Source organism: Brienomyrus brachyistius, chromosome 7 (genome assembly GCF_023856365.1).
Source record: "Brienomyrus brachyistius isolate T26 chromosome 7, BBRACH_0.4, whole genome shotgun sequence".
NCBI classification, from domain to species: Eukaryota; Metazoa; Chordata; class Actinopteri; order Osteoglossiformes; family Mormyridae; genus Brienomyrus; species Brienomyrus brachyistius.
This window is the reverse complement of record NC_064539.1, coordinates 13,016,641-13,029,115: the sequence shown is the minus strand read 5'-3', so window position 1 is coordinate 13,029,115 and position 12,475 is coordinate 13,016,641. Positions and strand designations below refer to the sequence as shown.

At 40.6% G+C, this 12,475-nt stretch overlaps 1 long non-coding RNA gene across 1 annotated transcript; it reads left to right on the top strand.

Moving 5' to 3' along the window:
- Nucleotides 1–632: 632 nt before the first annotated feature.
- Nucleotides 633–1,176, top strand: LOC125745888 (uncharacterized). The gene is made up of 2 exons (XR_007398800.1): nt 633–748; nt 1,016–1,176. It is a non-coding gene; the product is annotated as an uncharacterized LOC125745888 (long non-coding RNA).
- Nucleotides 1,177–12,475: the final 11,299 nt, after the last annotated feature.

Below are 12,475 nucleotides of genomic sequence, written 5' to 3'. Positions count from 1 at the left end.
AATGAAACAGCCGCTACCTCGGACAAGTTAATAGCAGAAGCAGCAGCCAGCACAATATGGGTCCTTAAAAGCATATGGCTCTGAACTTCCTGCTGACCTCAAGGAGGAGGATGTTTGCTTTGATCGGCCCCAAATGCTGAATCTACATTCCAGATGACTTAGACAAGGTTTATGCTCTCATTAATTATTTTCAAAAGAGGTCATCCAAGCTGAAAGTTGGCCCCACTGACCAGTGGGGCTGGCTTATGGCCTCTCTGGGCACTATTTGAACTTCTCTAGAACAAGAACAAAAAAATTTTTTGCCATTTTTTCTTGTAATGCATTGTTTTGTCTCCCCCTATTGGTGAAGAGCTTCACTGGAAACTGGACTTCGTTAAACTGAAAAAGCTGATGACTGGGCTGGATTGGGATTAAAAATTGGTTCTTGATTCCAAGATCCCCCAATGTCCCACAGTAAATTTTGTGGTGTCTTGCTGATTGATTTTCTAGCGCAAAATATTCTTGGGCCACCAGGAAAATGCCCAGTATATCAGATAGCCAGTCCAGCCCTGCCAGACAATGATGTCCATTGTGCTGAGAGCACTAAAGGGGGATTATGTAAATCTCAGATTTGAAATACTTTTTCTGGGTAGGCTTGGGAAATGTGGCAGTTTCGAGACCTAACAATCTGAGAAAGCTTGTCATCCTCCTAAGGACGTAGGCTTCAAAGACTAAAAAGAATGATGAGTTCTTGATATTCACAGCTGAGGTAAGGTAGCAGAGAACTAAGGTCATTATTATTTCAGTAATTTGTTTCTTTTTCTGGTATCTGTCTTTGTCGTATGTATGCTCATCTTCTTTGAACAAGTAGTGTGAGCTACCCATGGTATAAGAATAGAAGGGACTGTATGAATTTTACCAATAGGTAGCAATACAAGAATGTAAAATTTAACTACATCATTAAAATTTATGACTAGAAATCTGTTCTATTGTTTAATTCAGAAATAACGTGTAACTTGTACTTTTTTGTTTCTAGCCTGCCATCTTGTGGCCAAGGACATTCATTAAATATACAGTACACACAAGTTTCAACTTGTGATATGGAAAAGTTCAGGCAGTCCAGACTTGTGAAGTCTAAGAAGCTGAATTCTCTACTGGAGAAAACAACAAGTTGAATAAATTACTGTTACTCTGCAACCAGATTCCTTTGTGTAAAGAATGTGTGTGTTGTGCAGTTTTGGGAAATATAACAGACAAAATCTCCTTCTAAAATGAATACTTTAGGTGATGAAATATGTATGATATTACTTTGTTAAACAGTCTGCATCTTCAACCTTATCACCATGGGAAATAACAAAGAGCTGAGACAAGATTGTTGACCTTCACAAATATGGAGTGAGCTACATGACCATCATCATGGGCCACATGACCATCAGCAAGCAGCTTGGTGAGAAAGTGACAACTGTTGTTGCAATTATTCACAAATGTAAGAAAGACAAAATAACTGTCAATTACCATCGGTCTGGGGCCCCAAGGAATATCTCATCTCATGCGGCATCAATGATCTTAAGAACGGTGAGGGCTAACCCCAGAACTATACGAGAGGAGCTCGCTAATGATCTAAAAGCAGCAGGGACGACAGTCAACAAGAAAACCATCAGTAACACATCATGCCGTTACAATTTGAAATCCTGCAGTGCTCGCTAAGTATCCCTGCTCATGAGGGCCCATGTTCAGGCCTGTCTAAAGTATGCCAGTGAACACCTGAATAATTCGAATGAGGCTTGAAAGAATGTGATGTGGTCAGATGAGATCAAAATTAAGCTGTTTGGCATCAACTCTACTCGCCGTGTTTGGAGGAAAAATAATGCTGACTATAACCCCAGGAACACCATCCCTACCGTCAAACACGGAGGTGGAAGTATTATGCTGTGGGGGTGTTTTTCTGCCAAAGGTACAGGACGGTTGCACCATATCGAAGGAAAGATGGACGGGGCAATGTAGTGTAGAATCTTGGATGAGAACCTCCTTCCTTCAGCCACTCCTTCAGCAGGTGGGTCTTCCAGCCAGACCATGACCCTAAGCATACGGCCAAGGCAACAAAGGAGTGACTGAAGAAGAGGCACATTTAGGTCATGGAGTGGCCTAGCCAGTCACCAGACCTTAATCCCATAGAAAACCTATGGAGGGAAGTCAAGCTTCGTCTATCCAAGTTGCAGCCTAAAAACCTTAAAGATTTTAAGGAGGCCTGCAGAAGAGAAGTATATGAAAATTCCTGATGATCTGCATGCAATCCTGGTGACCAACTACAAGAAACGTTTGACAGCTGTGCTTCCAAACAATGGTTACTAAAGCATGTACTTGGCTTAGAGGAGAAAGTAGGGTCAGCCAGTCCCTGGAGCAACTGGGCTTGCTCAAGGGCCAAATGGTGGGACCACCCTGCCGATCTAAGAATTTGAACCGGCGACCTTCTGAGTACAAACCTACAGAGCTGCCATCCTCCAAACAAATATATATTTATTTTTATTTAGTACTTTTTTGGTCAGTGCATAATTACATGTTATTTTATAGTTTTGGTATTTTGTAATTATTCTAAAATGTAGTAATTATTCTAAAATAGTACAAATATATCATTCAATGTGTGTCCAGACTTTTGAGTGGTACTGTACCTGGAGTTGAAAGTCTATATGCTGTATAATGAATGGAACATTTCTACATAATTACATTGTTTCCCTTCTGATCTGTAGATACCTTTTTGTCAGAGAAATGCAACTTCATTTTAGATTAATGTAGAGAGTAAATACATATGCCCGCCCATCCATCCATCCATCCATCCATCCGATGTTTATCCTGGCCTAGGGGGATACAAGGGGGATCTGGAGCATATCTCTGGCAGAACATGGCACAAGGTAGGGAAACACCCTGTATCTGTCACGACTGGGGCTCAGGACATACTTAAAACCATTTATTAGCCTTCATGTACCAGTCAACAACAGAACACCCCAACCTGGGCCTCCCGTCCAGCACATCAGGTTTTCATGGGCAGGAACACAAACCAGGACATACACAAATAAAACCTCAAAGATAACACACTTGTGACACAACCCACCAGCTGGTGAAAGATCCCACATGGGATCATGAATCCCCTCACCAGAAATCGGCCAACCAGAAACCCTAAGGCAAGATGCCAGCCAACAGGAACCATGACTCCTAAGGCAAGATGCCAGTCCACAGGAATCATGACTCCTAAGGCAAAATGCTAGTCAACAGGAACCATGACTCCTAAGGCAAGATACCAGTCAACAGAAACCATGACTCCTAAGGCCAGATGCCAGTCAACAGGAACCATGACTCCTAAGACAAGATGCCAGTCAACAGAAACCATGACTCCTAAGGCCAGATGCCAGCCAACAGGAACCATGACTCCTAAGGCAAGATGCCAGTCAACAGAAACCATGACTCCTAAGGCAAGATGCCAGTCAACAGGAACCATGACTCATAAGGCAAGATGCCAGCCAACAGGAACCATGACTCCTAAGGCAAGATGCCAGTCAACAGAAACCATGACTCCTAAGGCCAGATGCCAGTCAACAGAAACCATGACTCCTAAGGGAAGATGCCAGTCAACAGGAACCATGACTCCTAAGGCAAGATGCCAGTCAACAGAAACCATGACTTCTAAGGCCAGATGCTAGTCAACAGGAACCATGACCTTAAAGCAATCCAAACCACCACGCCAGTACCACAAAGAGAAAAACTACTCCACGTAGGCCTCATAAACTAAACCCCTGACAGAGTCAACTGAACCATATGCACAAAACAACAGTGATGAGAAGTGCTCTGCTTAAATAATGTTTGCTCCAGGCCATAGCAGGCTCAATTCTCTGATTAGTAAACCAGGGGCAGGTATAACATGATGGCATATCACAGGTCACACACACTGCAGAAAATGTGGAGACATCAAGCAGTGATGGCATTAAAAAAATTCTGTGATATTAAAGATGTGACATGCAGGAGGGAAAAACAAGCTGATTCTCTAAGAAGTCTGTTTCGTGCAGCAATGAAAGAGAAGAATTGCCATTTTACTACCTATCTGTAACTTGCCAGTTGGATTCAGTTGCAGAAAGAATGTGCGTATAATGTCCGATACCTATTTAAGAATGATGAGGTATTTATAGAACATGCTAAAGGAGGGAGCCTGGGATATGGAAAGAATTTAGAGTCCATTGAATTACAGGGGCACCTACTGCATTGATCAGAGAGCCAGGCGATCCCCTTAGCACTAACACGGGATCTGTTTCTCCAGAAAAAGAACACCAAAATCAATTTGTGTTGTCTAAAGAGCTGAAGTAAGTCAATATAGCAGGACCACGATACCTTCAACAGCAACCTCTGATGCACTTACAAAGCTAATTTGGAAACACTCCCTAAAGATGGAATATGTTTCACCTTTGAAGTTATGATGAAATGACAATGGAGAGAAAATACACAAGGTAGATCTTAAATATATATTTTCATTGTATCTTTTCAGCCTTAAAGCATCATGAAGCTGCTAGAGACATTTCCCGTGCATAAATTGTTCTGCAGAAATCAATTTCTACATGTTTTTTTAGACCTCAATGCATATTTTTACATCCATTGTGATCTGACTGGTGATACGTCTGAATAACAAAACCAAATAGACACTTATTTGTACATCGAAAACATAAATATGTAAAAAAAAATAATTAAAAATTCAGAAATGTAACATCATAACAGTTATAATGAACTGTATTCCATATGAATCATGTGTTCTCTACTCCAAGTATGGTCACATGTTTGTAGTACTGAACTGTCAAGCCTGGCACCCATTCAGCGCTGTCCTGCATGTCCTGTTTTTGGCCAGCATGTGTCGCTGCTCAACCAGTTTTCCCCCCTCCCACTTGTAGCCCTCAACCCTTGTGTGTCCCCCTGTTTTCCAGGTCACCAGACAGCTTATCGGGTTCAGCGTGTGGCTTGGAGGCTGTACCCTCCAGTTATTCTGTGTTTACTGGGTTTTTGTTTCCTAATGCTTATTACATAGCGTGTTTCCCTAGTTTTGGTTTATCCCCAGTTTTGCCGTGTTCTATTATTTCTGTATATTCTTAGTCTTAGTCGTTCATGTGGCCTGTACTACAAAGCGGGGTCACTGGCTTATCAGGGTAACTTATCGGATTTAAGGTATTCTGGGCAAAATGTAAGTGAACTAATATGAAGTCCACTTAAACTATGGTACATTAAATCCAACAAGTTACCCCAATAAGCCAGTAACCCCGCATCATAGTACAGGCCTCCGGTGTTGTTATCCTGGTGTTTGCTATGCATTCTTAGTCTTCAGTGTTTGTCATGTCTCTTAGTTCTGTGTTCATTTAGTGTTACCACTTCCACCTGTTTCTTGTTGTCCCTGTGCTTCCCTTGATTGGTTAATTGATTATGAGCTACACCTGTCCCTTGTTTTCTGAGTGTATTTCCATTTTTCTGCCTACCCTCACTCTGTCTGTCAGCCAGTCACTGGGACATTGTTATGTACTGTGCAGGTGTAACTCTGTTTTCTTGCCTTGTGTTGTGCTGCTCCCCAGTTAATAATAATAATAATAATTGATACTTTATTGATCCCTCTGTGGGGAAATTGTCTTTATGCCTCCCTCAGCTTGCTCCACGTAGAGTAAGCTGTCTGCGAAGGCCCACTGCACCACACGCTGTCCCCCAGTTGTGTTATTCCATGGTTTCTTATAAATTAGTTTTTGTTTTTTCCATGTTTGTGTCTGACCCCTCGTAGTCCTTTTTATCCTTTCCCCAGTGTTCTTTGTTTCCTTAGTAAACCCATCAGTGGACCATTACTCTTTTCCCATCTGCACCATCCCCCACCGCAACAATAAATATAGTTATAAATATTTTTTTAGTCTAGCCTGAATTTACTTGTGAAAGCACCTTAGATGCCACGGGGAAATTAACTTACAAAGGAGGTATCAACCTTGCTTTGGTTGTACACACACTCAAAATGATGTCTCTAATTAGTTAGAACTCTAATTAGAATTAGTCTAATTAGGCTGTTTTACATTGTCTGGTGATCTGTAGTACTGTAAGTTAGTGGAGGAATTCAGGAGTTTCAAGTTCAGGAAGAACAGTTAGCACCTGTATTCAGTGCAGTTCCTGGTACTATGAGCCATGCTCTTTGCTGTTAGCATTTAGCAAGGCAATTATCAGTGCCTCTGCTGCACTCTAGTGTAACCTTCAGCTCTGTGTTAAGCACCTATTGAGTACAGACCGTACTTGTGTAAAAACCAGCAAGGTTACCACCGAGGAAGGGTACAAGCCGGCCATTTTCACCAACTGAGGTAGCGTGTAAGGCACAATCTCCTTCATTACTTCACAGAATGTGTTTCCAGTATGTTCCAGTTGTCTGCTCTCAATGTTTTTCTCGCCACCCCCCACAACTTATACAGTGTCCCTCTGGCACCACCTCCTTCACCACTGGATTGTGGAAGTTCCAGTCCACTGTGAACACGGCTGACTTCATCCCTGCCCTGGTTGTGCATTCAGCTATTCACATCTTGGCTCTCACAGAAACCGGTGTCCCCCCCAGAGAATCCCACCACCCCAGCTGCACTATCTGCCAGCTTTTTTCTCAGATATTCCTCGTTTCTCTGGGGAGGTGGGTGGGTATGGTGCTGATTTCCAATGCTTGCATATTTCTTTTCCTTGCAGTTTACATATGTTCCTCACATTTGCCCATAGTGTAGAATTATGCACCATGTGGTGGGTTTCCCTGTGCCTCTTGGGTTTGGCCCCTGTGTAACTGTGACCCTCTGCTGGGTAAGTGGTTACAGAGTAAAGATTAAAAAAATCTACCAATTATCTGTGCAATTTTAGTAAGGATGATTGCTGAGGTGATTTTCTTTTAATTTAATGTGTAATAAACTGCAAAAACAAACTGCTTTATTTGTTTTTCTTGACCGAGTGACTTTTAAGGCCATTAAACTGCACTTCAGTACTTTTCCTCAAGGTGTCCCCAAAGGCAATACAATCACTTAGCAGTCACTTGGAAATGAATTACATTATCAGCCGTACACCCAGGTCTGCCAGGCGTAATTGCATAATTTCAAAATTACTTCAGCCAGGCCCCCATGACGCATAACCCCTACCACCTGCCCCCTCCACCCCCTTCTGGGCCCAGGCCAGGGCAACTTCCCCAGTTGTCCACTAAAGACAGTGGACCTGCCTACAACCCTAATTTGAAAATGACTGAAAAATTACATTTTATCTATGCAGAACAATATACTTTTTCAGATATTTGTGATCATGCATAGTGAAGGTTCTCTAAATATCAAGGCACATTTCCATTAGCACTGAAGATCACGCTACATCAAGGTCTAGAAATCACAAAAAAACGGACAAACTCAGAAAAACTATCTGAATGGATGGAACATGAATTATTGCACCAATCCTTATTGCACCCTTATAAGATGTCTGAACCAGCTTGACTCTTCTGTATTTCATGTAGCAGCAGCTTCTCTGCAGCATTTCCACCATAGAGGCATCTGACCAACAAAACCACTTCAGTGGTTCAACCACTTCTAGCAAGATATTGTGATCCATCTGAAGATTCCAGCACTACCTCCAGCTCAGACGTTATGTCTACCAGACTGCAGAATTCCTCAAAGCTTTCCTTCCGCTACTCAAGAATATTAATGGAGTTGCTTCATTTCTTCCTCGTTGTACATGAGGTCCAGCCTCCTTCTCCTGGGGAATAAAACTGTTTGCCATAGCTTCTTCAAACTCCTTGCACAGGCTTTCACTTCTGCGTGAGACTGCCCTACAGCTCTTCGGGCATGTCAGTACCTTTCAGCTGTCTCAGGAGACTCAGTGTGAAGAATTGCCTGGAAGCCCTCTTTTTTCAGTTTGACAGCTGCCCTTATTGCTGGTGTCCATCAGTGGGTCCTATGCTTACCACCATGACAGGCACCAATTGCCTTCTGGCCCAATTTTTGCAGTATCTGCAATGATTGAGGCCTTGATCATAGTCCATTCAGACTCAATGGTCCTTGTCTAAAAGGTTTTTCTATACTTGTGTGTTGAATTTTTCTTGCATGGAAGCTGTAGCCAGATGTTCTCAGTAAATCCTAACTGCTCACCTGGGATAATTTGGCCCATCCAGCTTTCTTCCCATATTCTGAATTACACTCATGACCAAATGTTGATCTGTTGACAGCTCTACTCCTTTCTTCACCTGAGCGTCCAAAATGTAGCATCAAGTGAAATGAGACGATTAGAATACTGATCACTGACCTTTGGCCTAGAGTTCCCTGGTACCAAGTACACTTATGAGCACCCTTACCTCTGAACGTGATGTTATCCTCTGAGCAAATTGCTCTTGTTTGGAACCAGTCCTCTTGTCCAGTGGGAAAAACAACTACATAGGGCTTATCTTAATGTAGTAGGTGCAGGAGAAAGGGCAGCACTGCCAGTCATATAATAACCCACTGTCCATATCTAACATACAACATGCACATGATGATGAATATGTGATGGACAGCTGAACAATATCAAGATACGTCCAAATTGACTTGCATACTGGTGGTCCCAGTCCCAAGTGTGAATGAACCTTGATGCAAGGCTGCATGACTTGTACACTTTGACTTGAATAACTCAACATGTGTTAGGCAGACATTATATAGCCATATATAGTTCACAGAGGGTATTTTTCATTTAAATTAGCCGTGTTGCACAGTTACATTTAGAATGTGTGAAACTGATCAATCACTTCATACAGCTGTTCTTATGCACAACCGCTGAATACTAATTTGCCTCTGAGTACCAGAAATACATACGTACCCATTTAGAATCTTTTCTGCACTCACTTAATAAATGAAACCCCAGGGTCCCAAAGTCACTCTCATTTGCAAAGTTGTGATCCCATTTTAGTCGATCATACCCATGTGACCCACCTGCAATGGCACTGCACTTGAACCTGACTATTGATCTGGGTGTTGAGCCCAAAAAGATGGCCGGTTATGTGACTGGTCTGCTAACCAGGTGCTTTCCAGGTACAAACACCCTGGATTTGGCACCAAGGGCGGGTCTGGTAACCCTGTTCTGAGCAAGGTACTCTATTTTTTTCTTTCATGGGGGCATTTGGGCTGTAGTTTATCTGACCTCTCCCTACAGAGCCCTACAAGGAGCTTAAGCTCCAGATGACATAACACTGAGCATAACTGAAGCACATGGTTCCCTCCACCACAGTGTTCGCAGTCCTCTCATGGGATTTGTCGTCAATGTAAATAATGTTGCTGTGTTTGTCTCAGACAATGAAAGCTACATGGATAATTCTAAAGTGGCTCCCTCTGAAAGCTTGTTTCTAACTCGCTGAATTATTTGTGCTGTTCATATTTTGGAATTACCAAGTCTTGCATAGAAAATCAATAGCATCAGGAATCTTTGACTTTTGGCTTGTCATTCAGTGATGGTAGGCATTTCTAAATCAAAAAATTCTTTTTTTTGGGAGATTTCTTTGACACATACATAGTTATACATGTACAACATGTAGTGAAATGTAACCTTGCAATGCTCCTGAGACTGTGCCAATATTTAAATACCAAAAGTAAGAGCAATGTAAAATAGAATTACTTAAAAAATAGAACTTAAAAAAAAAATAATAATAAACCAATATAATAATCTGTCCAGAAAGTCTGAATTACATGTACAGATTTACACTACCAAAGGGTGTGCATGGTGTCACTGGTGCAGTGGGCTGTCATGCCAGTGTTTGTGTGTCACCCATGAGTCCATCCAAGGTGGTTTTATTCTTTCAACCGTGGTTGACTGTGAGGGATTTTTGCACTTTAAGAAATATAGATGTCTGGCCCAGTTTGTGCCATTGATTATAACTTAATCTGCTCAACAAATGTCATTGAATTGGCATTATTTATGATAGAGTAAGTGCTTTTTTTTAAAACCTGGGTGACTGGTTTTGTCCATAGGAGCTAAAGGCATGGTCTGCGATGCATTTTGAAATCCGTAGCAGGACATGAGATGATTCAATAGCCAATGATGAGAAACTCTCTGTTTGGTGGGTGCTTTTTGGCTGGGGGGCATGTAACTGAAGAGACATTAGACATTCATGCCAGCCCAGTTTTGACAGCTACCACTTCAGGGTCTAGGATTTACGACCCATTACTTTGACCAGCCTGAGATCTAGTTGGTACATTATGTTCTCTGTCTAATTCCATTAGTCCTGAAATCTCTGATGTCCATTGAGAAAAAGGGCTTTGCTCCATGTACTTTTGTAGTACGGGTTGTGCATTTGTGTGCCATTTTATGTGCAATGTTTGTAATACATAGCAAGTTCATAATTGGAGAGGATGGATGTTGGATGGATGTTGGATTCAACAAAAATCCCAGCTGATATGCGCCACTAGCAGAACACATACTGTAGGTATACATTTACTTTTCAATATATTGCAATATATTATTTCAATACAATAAAAGTTTTTTACCGATATGTTATGTATTTTATTGTATTGCATAAAATGCACAATACAGATTTGCATATCTGGTATATCAATGTCAAACTGTTGATTAATTTTTCAAATTATAATTTATTTTCCATCTGTAATTAAAAATTATGTTGTGCATCCAACACCAATATTATTTCATAATGAGAATATGTATTATGAAATAAACATGCATTCCAGTGATCATCTGTAGTAAAGGACAAAACTCTATCTCTGTAATATTACTGGCTCCTTTCTTGGAAGGTCATCGTATTGAAGCCCTATTGAACTTCAGCGTGTGACAGGACTCTGCCTGATATGCACTGGCTTGATGTTCCATTAAGTAATCAATATGGATAAGTTACTTTTGGATAGATGCTTCTGGACTTCAAAAGGTCAGTATTTGTTAGTCCATTGGCAGAGTGATTAATCAATCAATACAGGCCTGGAGCTGGGAAATGGAACACACTCCTGTGTCTATGACAGGAACGCTGTACAGCTGCTGCCTTTTTGTGAAAGCAGAAAAGTTCATGCACTGGCCATGAAAAATAACATAGTGATACATTCAAGTAATTACAGAGAAGATTTTTATTTTTCACTGAACTGCTAATTGTTTCCCAGGGGCTGAAACATACGTGAACATGCTGCTGGTTACTGTCTTTCGCAGCATCTTCAGAGGGAAAACAAGACCATATCCATACTTTGTGTCATGTCATTTATGGTTAATTACGCCTTTTGTGTTTTGGAAGCTCAGACTCTTTTTGGAAAAGGACTATTACTCTGGGCAGCTCATACTAATTTAGTTTATTATGGCCCATGGCTGTCAGGTTGCATTTGCTGTTAAATGAGAACTAGGGGAAAAACGCAGCGCATAGGTTCAAGAAAGGCAACAATTATCTCCTTTAATTCAGTACTTGGGACCTGCTTTAGGCAAATTTGACTAGTGATCGAAGTACCAGTATGTACTGAAGTCAAACGAACAATGAAAAAAAATCATATGTATAACTACAGAGGCAACGGAGTCCAGCTTTCAAAAGAAAAAAAGCCAAATATTGCACAAAAGTTTGAAAGGCATACATACAAATATGTAAGTTTTAACCATTTAAATATCCTTATGACTTCAAGCTTCAAAATACAAAGAAGAGGAAAAACATTTTATTGTCAGGTCTTGGGCGGGTCATGTTTATTTCATTTATTTTTTTTTATACATTGGACCCAGCTGTGATCAAGTAAAGAAAAAAATGCTTAACCATCCTGTGGAAAATAAATGCATTTCCTTGCAATTAAGAACCCAGTGGCTATTCTCCCTGGGTCCTTTTTGAAAACAGAATTCCAACTGTTCCTTTTCCTGTTATTTAATGAGATTTAATTTGTTGCCTGTTATTGACATTTCATAAAGATCTGGAATTACTGGATTTTTATTCTTATCGATTTGAAAAAAGTAATAATATTGTGCATAATTAAATACATGTGTTGCATGTAGGGAGGAGTACAGCAACTGTACAGTAACTGGGGAACTGTTCATTAGTGAATTGCTTGGCACAATAATTCCTCACATCAGTTTTAAAATAGGTAAAGATTGTCATTGTAATTTGTATATGGAGATGCTAATAAAGACATTTTCACTTTGTAAGCAAGTAAATAATGGATCAGTGTACATTTAGATGAACAACATGGATTTCCTATCATAATACCTCTAGTTTCCACAATGGATTAATGGCAAGAATCACACAAAGACACATGCCAAAGACATAGGTGTAAATGAGTGTTGATTGAGCTTATCTTAAAAAAATAATATGTTATATTGTAATTTTAAATATTGGGATAATATTGAGGCCTCTGCCCTTCCCCCCAACACTCACACATGCTCACGCCAATAATATTGTTTTAGCTGAAAGATAAACATAAAATCATAAGATAAAAAAAAACGATATACAGGTAATATGCTAAACAGATGCCGTTAAAACATGTTGACATGGGGGTAG